Raw genomic sequence first — 12,229 nt, forward strand, 5'->3', positions numbered from 1 at the left:
ATAGAATTTCAGGATTAACAGTATCAAACGCCTTCTTTAGATCTAAGAAAACTCCGAGTGCGTACCTCTTATTATCTATACATTCTGTTATCTCTTTCATTAAATCTATCAATGCCAAAGTTGTTGATCTGTTGTTTCTGAACCCATACTGACTATCTGTCAGTAATTCATGTTTTTCCACAAAGCTGTCAAATCTTTTTATGAAAAGTTTTTCCAGTATCTTAGAGAACTGGGAGAGTATTGACACTGGTCTATAATTTGTAAAATGATACTTTTCACCTGCTTTGTAAATTGGAATAACTTTAGCAACTTTCATTTTTTGTGGAAAAACCCATTTTTGAAAAGACAAGTTGAATATATATTTTAATGGTTTTACTATACCATCAATAACTCTCTTTACTGTTACCATATCAATATCATTCCAATCTGTACTGGTTCCATCGACCTTTATTTCCTCTGCCAGTTTTGGCCCTATATTTATGAAGAATTCATTAAAACCATTTACTACGTCATTCATTTTGTTAATGCTTCTTGTCCTTTCTATAAAGTACCCCGGATAATCATTTTTCCTTGATTCATTTTTGATTATACTGTTTAATACATTCCATATACCTCTTGTGTTATGTTTATTCTGTTCTAACCTTTTATTAAACTATTCTCTTTTACAGGTTCTCATTATATTTGTTAATTTATTTTTATAGGTTTTATACCTTCTTTCAGTTTCTATGGTTCTCTTTTTTATGAATTCTCGATACAGGGTATTCTTTTTTTTGCTGGCATTTTGTAGTCCTTTAGTCATCCATGGGCTTCCGGCATAGTTGTGTTTCCTATTAATTTCAATTACTGGACAGTTTTTCTCAAGTAATGAGTTAAATGTTCTTAAAAATGCTTCATAAGCTTTATTAACTTCTTTTATTCATATACAATATTCCAATCATGCTGTAAAAGTTCATTTCTAAGACAGTTTAATGTCTTTTCTGTTCTTATTCTTTTGTAAATAATCTTGTGTTCGTCGCTGTTGACCTTATAATGGCAATTATAAGATGCAAAGACTGGTAAATGGTCAGTTATATCATTGATTAATAACCCACTTTCTATATTTTCTTCCATTATATTTGTAAATATATTATCTAATAGAGTTGCGCAGTGAGACGTTATTCTGGTTGGTCTTGTTATCAGTGGAAATAAACCCATGCTATACATGGAATCAGTAAATTCTTCTGTACTCTTATTAGGGCCCGAGCACTGAGAGTGCGAAGGCCCTATTGTATCTGCTCCGTTTCTTCTTCTTATTATTATTAGGGCCCGAGCACTGAGAGTGCGAAGGCCCTATTGTATCTGCTCCCTTTCTTCTTCTTCTTATTAGGGCCCGAGCACTGAGAGTGCGAAGGCCCTATTGTATCTGCTCCGTTTCTTCTTCTTCTTCTTCTGCGTAGGGCCCGAGCACTGAGAGTGCGAAGGCCCTATTGTATCTGCTCCGTTTATTAGGGCCCAAGCACTGAGAGTGCGAAGGCCCTATTGTATCTGCTCCGTTGTAGGGCCCGAGCACTGAGAGTGCGAAGGCCCTATTGTATCTGCTCCGTTTCTTTTTATTATTATTCAGGCAAAACAAGGGCCTTTTTGAGGGCCTAAATATGCTCAAAAACTCATGAAATTTTGCACACATGCCAGGTCTGGTGAAAAATTTTGTATTTTAATGGTTTTCCATATGAGCACTGGGAAATGGCTCTAGAGCGCCACCTATGCCTTGTGAAATGCAGCCCTACGACCACATCGTTTGAGCTACATGTATGAAATCTGGCACACTTATGTATCATGCCAAGACGGACAAAAAAGTCAGTGGGACCATTGATGCAAACCCAACAGGAAGTCCGCAATTTAGAAGTGAAGGTGACATTTTGGCTCTAATTTTGCCATTTCCATGCCTCGAACTTTTTCGAACTCCTCCTTGGGATTTGGTCGTATAAGCTTCATCTTTGGTCAGTGTCAACTACACACGTGCGCCATGTTAAATTGCGGAGCTTTTGAGTTTTCGTGATACGGTGAGGCGGTGGCGCCACGGCGAATTTCGATGACTCGCCATGAAAATCTTATTGCCTCTCATTCTATCATACATGGTCCGATCTGGAACAAAGAGCACACATATGATAAGGCTCCAACCCTGAACATATTTCAACTGCCATATTTGACACCAGGGACAGCGCCACCTAGTGGGAACAGGAAATGTCATGTTTTACACTTTGGGGTACAGTATTGTGATGGGTGACATCTGGAGCCTCAAATTTCTCCAGGAAAGCCTTAAGGAGTTGGTCTTGGGTTACAGTGAAAACTGTGAGTTTTCGCGGAAGGGTGTGACTTCAGCAGCATGGCGAACATTGATGTCTCGCCATTAAGAAACAAATTAGTGTAACTCAATGAAATCCAGTCTGATCAGTACCAGACTTTACAGGCGTGATGTCAGACCCGCCCTGAACAGGTAAATATGCCCATTGTCAGGAATACGCAGAGCGCCACCTAGTGGCAACAGGAAATGTGATGTCTTTCATTTTGTTTTACTGATTTTCACAGGTTCATCATGGCCACCTCAAAAGCGGTGAATATCACCATCAGTCCCTCATGATGTTTCAGTGAGAAAATTGTGACTTTAAACTGAACGGCGCACCCTGGTGGCAACGCGGATCACCAAGAAAAATGAAGTGACTTTTGAGGGGCTTGGAAAGTTTAAAAAGTCTTGAAATTTGGCCAACACCTCCAATGTGATGAAGGCTTTCTTGTTATTTGATCACTGTCTGTGAATAGCGCAAAATGGCTCCACAGCGCCCCCTACAAAATTTCAAAACAACAGCCCCTGCTCTGTGTATTATCTATAAGTCTGAAACCTGGTAAGCTTATAGGGGATTTCAAAATGTACAAAAAAGTCTCTTGGAGCAATATCCCAAATCCAACAGGAAGTCAGCCATTTTAAAATTAATGTGTAATTTTGGCGACATTTTCCCCTCCTTTCAGGGCTCATACTTTGACGAACTCCTCTAAGGAATTTCATCAGATTGACCCGATCTCAAGCGCGTGTAATCTAAAGACCTTTGTGATGTTAAATTGCGAAGCTTTTTACGTTCAGGGAAACGGGGTGGTCATGGCGTCACGTGGAGTTTCAATCACTCGCCAAAAAGCAGTAATCTGCTGTCACTCAGAGACACAATGTCCAATCTCTCCTAAAGGTCGCAGGCGTGATGAGACTCGAACTCGGAAATGTTTGTTATGTATGTATGTTTGTCAGTAATGGTTAGAGCGCCACCTAGTGGGACGACTATAATCATGATTGAATGAGATGAAATGTTAGCTGGTGTTTAAATGCATGAATTCCATCAATGTGACATCAGATTGGACGTGCTAGTTTTAGGTGTTGGGCGTGGCTCGAAGTGCCGGGGGTGCGAGGGCCCTCATAACGCTGCTTGCAGCTTTAATTCTTCTTCTTCTTCTTCTTCTTCTTCTTCTTCTTCTTATTATTATTATTATTCTTACGGCAAATGAATCGGCCTTTTGAGGGACTAAACATGCTCAAAAACTCATGAAATTTTGCACACACCTCAGGTCTGGTGAAAATTTACGTATTTTAATGTCCGTAGACATGTCCAGGGAAAATTGGCTCAGTAGCTCCACCCAAAAAAATGAAAAACGCAAGCCCCCGAGATGGGTATGACCTACATGTATGAAAGTTGGCACACGTATCTAACGTTAGGAGACGCACAAAAAAGTCTATTATGGCCATGTCCTAAACCCAACAGGAAGTCCGCCATTTGGAAGTGAACGTGACATTTTGGCTCTAATTTTGCCATTTCCATGCCTCGAACTTTGGCGAACTCCTCCTTGGGATTTGATTGCAAAAGCTTCATATTTGGTCAGTGTCAACTACATACCTGGGCCATGTTAAATTGCGGCGCTTTTGAGTTTTCGGGATACGGTGAGGCCGTGGTGCCATGGCGAATTTCGATGACTCGCCATGAAAATATTATTGCCTCTCATTCTGTCATACATGTTCTGACCTGGACCAAAGAGAACACATACGATAAGGCTCCACCCCTGAACATATTTCAACTGCCATATTTGACACCAGGGATAGCGCCACCTAGTGGGAACAGGAAATGTCATGTTTTACACTTTGGTGTACAGTATTGTTATGGTTGACATCTGCAGCCTCAAATTTCTCCAGGAAAGCCTTAAGGAGTTGGTCTTGGGTTACAGTGAAAACTGTGAGTTTTTGCGAAAGGGTGTGACCCCAGCAGCATGGCGATTATTGATGTCTCGCCATTAAGAAACAAATTAGTATAACTCAATGAAATCTAGTCTGATCAGTACCAGACTTTACAGGAATGATGTCAGACCCGCCCTGAACAGAATGATGTGCCCATTGTCAGGAATAGGTAGTGCGCCACCTAGTGGCACCAGGAAATGCCATGGCTTTCATTTTCTTCTACTGATTTTCACAGGTTAATCGTGGCCACCTCAAAAGCGGTGAATATCATGTTAAGAATAGAAATATTTTACTGCTATTATTTGCTGCTATTTTTTATAATCATCATTACCACTTCATTATTAATAGTGATGTTGCATTCAGATGCATTCAGATGTTCAAATATATTGGTATTATATTAGTCTTTATTATAGGGGCAGTTATAACCACTTTAAACTGTTGAGTTGAATTTATAATCTTAATTGTTTGTATGCAGACGGCATGGTGAAAGAAAAGGCCCCACGTAGAGTAATTCTGTGCCAAAGTAAGACAGGAAGTACATGTTTTTGAAGTTACATGCTTTTGCAGAAGTGAAACTGAAAGCAGACTCTGAGTGCAAGTACTGTGAGTAGGTTATGAAACTGTATTAAGCTTTTAGTAGAAGCTCTTGATTAAACATTTACTCAACATATTACATATATAGTTCCAGTTAGGGTATTACATGTAAGGATGAGCCTCTGTTCTGGTGAAAGGTCAGAAGTGCAACGGGTGAGATGAGAGAGCATTTAAGGGCGAGACACACATACACACACATACAGATACATATAGTTAGAGAGGTCATGACACGTATGCAGTACACAGCACGCACGGGCCCCCGCACGTGCACGCACACACATATTAGAGAAACTCATTTATATAGGTAAGAGTTTAATTATGTTTTGCTTGCGACTGCAGAGTTGTGCATGAGTGACAGTTTGTGCAGAACGTGGACCTGATGTTCCAGAAGATAAGCCTGGGCAGGATGGAGACAGGAAGCACCTGGCTTCGACGCGAAGATGATGTTCTTTTAAAACTATGTCAAAGTTAACTGAACGTTTGTGGTTTTGAGTTGACGTATGCTGTATTGTGTCTGAGAGGGGGGGGGAGCAGTATCACTCCCAACCCTATAAAACCTTTGTCTGACTATTGTAAGATAGTTCAATACTGATTGGGCTGTTGAACTCACACATGTGTATTCATTAAAATGTCGTCTAATTGCACCAGCCCGGATCTGTGGTTATTTTTGGATTTCCCCTCAACATTTGAACCTTAACATTCACCATCAGTCCCTCATGATGCTTCAGTGAGAAAATTGTGAGTTTAAACTGAACGGCGCACCCTGGTGGCAACGCGGTTCACCATGAAAGATGAAGTGGCTTTTGAGGGGCTTGGAAAGTTTAAAATGTCTTGAAATTTGGCGCACACCTCCAATGTGATGAGCGCTTTCTTTTTATTTTACCATTTTCATTGAATAGCCCAAAATGGCTCCACAGCGCCCCCTACAAAATTTCAAAACATCAGCCCCTGCTCTGTGTTTTATCTATGAGTCTGAAACCTGGTAAGCTTATGGAAGATATCAAGATGTACAAAAAAGTATCTTGGAGCAATATCCCAAATCCAACAGGAAGTCAGCCATTTTGAAAGTAATGTGTAATTTTGGCGACATTTCCCCTCTTTTCAGGCACCTTTCTTTGACGAACTCCTCCAAGGCATTTCATCAGATTTACCCGATCTCAAGTGCGTGGAATCCAAAGACCTTTGTGATGTTAAATTGCGAAGCTTTTTATGTTCAGGGAAATGGGGTGGTCGTGTCGGCACGTGGAGTTTCAATCACTCGCCAAAAAGCAGTAATCTGCTGTCACTCAAAAACACAATGTCCAATCTCTCCCAAAGGTCGCAAGCGTGATGAGACTCGAGCTCGGAAATGTTTGTTATACCATTTGTTAGTAATGGTTAGAGCGCCACCTAGTGGGATGACTATAATCATGGTTGAATTAGATGAAATGTTAGCTGGTGGTTAAATGCATGGATTCCATCGATGTGACATCAGATCGGAAGCACTGGTTTTAGGTGTTGGGCTTGGCTCGACGTGCTGGGGTGCGAGGGCCCTCATATCGCTGCTTGCAGCTTTAATTATGGCCCGAGCACCGAGAGTGCGAAGGCCCTATTGTATCTGCTCCGTTTCTTCTTCTTCTTCTTCTTCTTCTTCTTCTTATTATTATTATTATTATTAGGGCCCGAGCACTTCGAGTGCGACGGCCCTATTGTATCTGCTCTGTTTATTATTATTATTAGGGCCCGAGCACCGAGAGTGCGAAGGCCCTATTGTATCTGCTCCGTTTATTAGGGCCCGAGCACTGAGAGTGCGAAGGCCCTATTGTATCTGCTCCGTTTATTATTAGGGCCCGAGCACTTCGAGTGCGAAGGCCCTATTGTATCTGCTCCGTTTCTTCTTCTTCTTCTTATTATTATTATTATTATTATTAGGGCCCGAGCACAAAAGTGCGAAGGCCCTATTGTATCTGCTCTGTTTCTTATTATTATTATTATTATTATTATTATTATTATTATTATTATTATTATTATTATTTCGGCAAATGAATCGGCCTTTTGAGGGCCTAAACATGCTCGAAAACTCATGAAATTTTGCAGACGCGTCAGGTCTGGTGAAAATTTACGTATTTTAATGTCCGTAGACATGTCCAGGGAAAATTGGCTCAGTCGCGCCACCTAGAAAAATGAGAAACGCGAGCCCCCGAGATGGGTATGACCTACATGTATAAAACTCGGAACACATATCTAACGTTCGGAGACGCACAAAAAAGTCTATTATGGCCATGTCCTAAACCCAACAGGAAGTCCGCCATTTGGAAGTGAAGGTGACATTTTGGCTCTAATTTTGCCATTTCCATGCCTCGAACTTTTGCGAACTCCTCATTGGAATTTCATCGTACAAGCTTCATATTTGGTCAGTGTCAACTACACACCTGGGCCATGTTAAATTGCGGAGCTTTTGAGTTTTCGGGTTACTGTGAGGCCGTGGCGCCACGGCGAATTTCGATGACTCGCCATGAAAATCTTATTGCCTCTCGTTCTGTCATACATTGTCCGACCTTGACCAAAGTGGACACATATGATAAGGCTCCACCCCTGAACATATTTCAACTGCCATATTTGACATCAGGGACAGCGCCACCTAGTGGGAACAGGAAATGTCATGTTTTACACTTTGGGGTACAGTATTGTAATGGGTGACATCTGCAGCCTCAAATTTCTCCAGGAAAGCCTTAAGGAGTTGGTCTTGGGTTACAGAGAAAACTGTGAGTTTTCGCTGAAGGGTGTGACCCCAGCAGCATGGCGAACATTGAGGTCTCGCCATGAAGAAACAAATTAGTGTAACTCAATGAAATCCAATCTGATCAGTACCAGATTTTACAGGGATGATGTCAGACCCGCCCTGAACAGATTGATATGCCCATTGTCAGGAATACGTAGAGCGCCACCTAGTGGCACCAGGAAATGTCATGTCTTTCATTTTGTTGTACTGATTTTCACAGGTTCATCGTGGCCACCTCAAAAGCGGTGAATATCACCATCAGTCCCTCTTGATGCTTCAGTGAGAAAATTGTGACTATAAACTGAACGGCGCACCCTGGTGGCAACGCAGTTCACCATGAAAGATGAAGTGGCTTTTGAGGGGCTTGAAAAGTTTAAAAAGTCTTGAAATTTGGCGCACACCTCTAATGTGATGAGGGATTTCTTTTTATATGTTCCTTTTCCTTGAACAGCGCAAAATGGCTCCACAGCGCCCCCTACAAAATTTCAAAACAACAGCCCCTGCTCTGTGTTTTATGTATGAGTTTCAAACCTGGCAAGCTTATTGGAGATATCAAGATGTACAAAAAAGTCTCTTGGAGCAATATCCCAAATCCAACAGGAAGTCAGCCATTTTAAAATTAATGTGTAAATTTGGCGACATTTTCCCCTCTTTTCAGGCCTCATACTTTGACGAACTCCTCCAAGGGATTTCATTAGATTTACGCGATCTCCTGTGTGTGGAATCTAAAGACCTTTGTGATGTTAAATTGCGAAGCTTTTTACGTTCAGGGAAACGGGGTGGTCATGGCGGCACGTGGAGTTTCAATCACTCGCCAAAAAGCAGTAACCTGCTGTCGCTCAAAAACACAATGTCCAATCTCTCCCAAAGGTCGCAGGCGTGATGAGACTCGAGCTCGGAAATGTTTGTTATGCCATTTGTCAGTAATGGTTAGAGCGCCACCTAGTGGGACGACTATAATAATGGTTGAATGAGATGAAATTTTAGCTGGTGGTTAAATGCATGAATTCCATCAATGTGACATCAGATCGGAAGCGCTGGTTTTAGGTGTTGGGCTTGGCTCGATGCGCCGGGGGTGCGAGGGCCCTCATATCGCTGCTTGCAGCTTTAATTATTATTATTATTATTATTATTCAGGCAAAACAAGGGCCTTTTTGAGGGCTTTAACATGCTCGAAAACTCTTGGAATTTTGCACACGTGCCAGGTCTGGTGAAAAATTTTGTATTTTAATGGTTTTACATATGAGCACTGGGAAATGGCTCTGTAGCGCCACCTATGCCTTGTTAAATGCAGCCCTACGAACACATCATTTTAGCTACATGTATGAAATTTGGCACACATGTGTATCATGCCAAGACGAACAAAAAAGTCATGGGACCATTGACGCAAACCCAACAGGAAGTCCGCCATTTGGAAGTGAAGGTGACATTTTGGCTCTAATTTTGCCATTTCCATGCCTCGAACTTTTGCGAACTCCTCATTGGAATTTCATCGTACAAGCTTCATATTTGGTCAGTGTCAACTACACACCTGGGCCATATTAAATGGCGGAGCTTTTGAGTTTTCGGGTTACTGTGAGGCCGTGGCGCCACGGCGAATTTCGATGACTCGCCATGAAAATCTTATTGCCTCTCGGTCTGTCATACATTGTCCGACCTTGACCAAAGTGGACACATATGATAAGGCTCCACCCCTGAACATATTTCAACTGCCATATTTGACACCAGGGACAGCGCCACCTAGTGGGAACAGGAAATGTCATGTTTTACACTTTGGGGTACAGTATTGTAATGGGTGACATCTGCAGCCTCAAATTTCTCCAGGAAAGCCTTAAGGAGTTGGTCTTGGGTTACAGAGAAAACTGTGAGTTTTCGCTGAAGGGTGTGACCCCAGCAGCATGGCGAACATTGAGGTCTCGCCATGAAGAAACAAATTAGTGTAACTCAATGAAATCCAATCTGATCAGTACCAGATTTTACAGGGATGATGTCAGACCCGCCCTGAACAGATTGATATGCCCATTGTCAGGAATACGTAGAGCGCCACCTAGTGGCACCAGGAAATGTCATGTCTTTCATTTTGTTGTACTGATTTTCACAGGTTCATCGTGGCCACCTCAAAAGCGGTGAATATCACCATCAGTCCCTCTTGATGCTTCAGTGAGAAAATTGTGACTATAAACTGAACGGCGCACCCTGGTGGCAGCGCAGTTCACCATGAAAGATGAAGTGGCTTTTGAGGGGCTTGAAAAGTTTAAAAAGTCTTGAAATTTGGCGCACACCTCTAATGTGATGAGGGATTTCTTTTTATATGTTCATTTTCCTTGAACAGCGCAAAATGGCTCCACAGCGCCCCCTACAAAATTTCAAAACAACAGCCCCTGCTCTGTGTTTTATGTATGAGTTTGAAACCTGGCAAGCTTATTGGAGATATCAAGATGTACAAAAAAGTCTCTTGGAGCAATATCCCAAATCCAACAGGAAGTGAGCCATTTTAAAATTAATGTGTAAATTTGTCGACATTTTCCCCTCTTTTCAGGCCTCATACTTTGACGAACTCCTCCAAGGGATTTCATTAGATTTACGCGATCTCCTGTGTGTGGAATCTAAAGACCTTTGTGATGTTAAATTGCGAAGCTTTTTACGTTCAGGGAAACGGGGTGGTCATGGCGGCACGTGGAGTTTCAATCACTCGCCAAAAAGCAGTAACCTGCTGTCGCTCAAAAACACAATGTCCAATCTCTCCCAAAGGTCGCAGGCGTGATGAGACTCGAGCTCGGAAATGTTTGTTATGCCATTTGTCAGTAATGGTTAGAGCGCCACCTAGTGGGACGACTATAATAATGGTTGAATGAGATGAAATTTTAGCTGGTGGTTAAATGCATGAATTCCATCAATGTGACATCAGATCGGAAGCGCTGGTTTTAGGTGTTGGGCTTGGCTCGACGCGCCGGGGGTGCGAGGGCCCTCATATCGCTGCTTGCAGCTTTAATTATTATTATTATTATTATTATTATTATTATTATTATTATTATTATTATTATTTCGGCAAATGAATCGGCCTTTTGAGGGCCTAAACATGCTCGAAAACTCATGAAATTTTGCAGACTCGTCAGGTCTGGTGAAAATTTACGTATTTTAATGTCCGTAGACATGTCCAGGGAAAATTGGCTCAGTAGCGCCACCTAGAAAAATGAGAAACGCGAGCCCCCGAGATGGGTATGACCTACATGTATAAAACTCGGAACACATATCTAACGTTCGGAGACGCACATAAAAGTCTATTATGGCCATGTCCTAAACCCAACAGGAAGTCCGCCATTTGGAAGTGAAGGTGACATTTTGGCTCTAATTTTGCCATTTCCATGCCTCGAACTTTTGCGAACTCCTCATTGGAATTTCATCGTACAAGCTTCATATTTGGTCAGTCTCAACTACACACCTGGGCCATGTTAAATTGCGGAGCTTTTGAGTTTTCGGGTTACTGTGAGGCCGTGGCGCCACGGCGAATTTCGATGACTCGCCATGAAAATCTTATTGCCTCTCGTTCTGTCATACATTGTCCGACCTTGACCAAAGTGGACACATATGATAAGGCTCCACCCCTGAACATATTTCAACTGCCATATTTGACATCAGGGACAGCGCCACCTAGTGGGAACAGGAAATGTCATGTTTTACACTTTGGGGTACAGTATTGTAATGGGTGACATCTGCAGCCTCAAATTTCTCCAGGAAAGCCTTAAGGAGTTGGTCTTGGGTTACAGAGAAAACTGTGAGTTTTCGCTGAAGGGTGTGACCCCAGCAGCATGGCGAACATTGAGGTCTCGCCATGAAGAAACAAATTAGTGTAACTCAATGAAATCCAATCTGATCAGTACCAGATTTTACAGGGATGATGTCAGACCCGCCCTGAACAGATTGATATGCCCATTGTCAGGAATACGTAGAGCGCCACCTAGTGGCACCAGGAAATGTCATGTCTTTCATTTTGTTGTACTGATTTTCACAGGTTCATCGTGGCCACCTCAAAAGCGGTGAATATCACCATCAGTCCCTCTTGATGCTTCAGTGAGAAAATTGTGACTATAAACTGAACGGCGCACCCTGGTGGCAACGCAGTTCACCATGAAAGATGAAGTGGCTTTTGAGGGGCTTGAAAAGTTTAAAAAGTCTTGAAATTTGGCGCACACCTCTAATGTGATGAGGGATTTCTTTTTATATGTTCATTTTCCTTGAACAGCGCAAAATGGCTCCACAGCGCCCCCTACAAAATTTCAAAACAACAGCCCCTGCTCTGTGTTTTATGTATGAGTTTGAAACCTGGCAAGCTTATTGGAGATATCAAGATGTACAAAAAAGTCTCTTGGAGCAATATCCCAAATCCAACAGGAAGTCAGCCATTTTAAAATTAATGTGTAAATTTGGCGACATTTTCCCCTCTTTTCAGGCCTCATACTTTGACGAACTCCTCCAAGGGATTTCATTAGATTCACGCGATCTCCTGTGTGTGGAATCTAAAGACCTTTGTGATGTTAAATTGCGAAGCTTTTTACGTTCAGGGAAACGGGGTGGTCATGGCGGCACGTGGAGTTTCAATCACTCGCCAAAAACCAGTAACC

Source organism: Oreochromis niloticus, linkage group LG22, assembly GCF_001858045.2.
Source record: "Oreochromis niloticus isolate F11D_XX linkage group LG22, O_niloticus_UMD_NMBU, whole genome shotgun sequence".
Classification (NCBI taxonomy): domain Eukaryota; kingdom Metazoa; phylum Chordata; class Actinopteri; order Cichliformes; family Cichlidae; genus Oreochromis; species Oreochromis niloticus.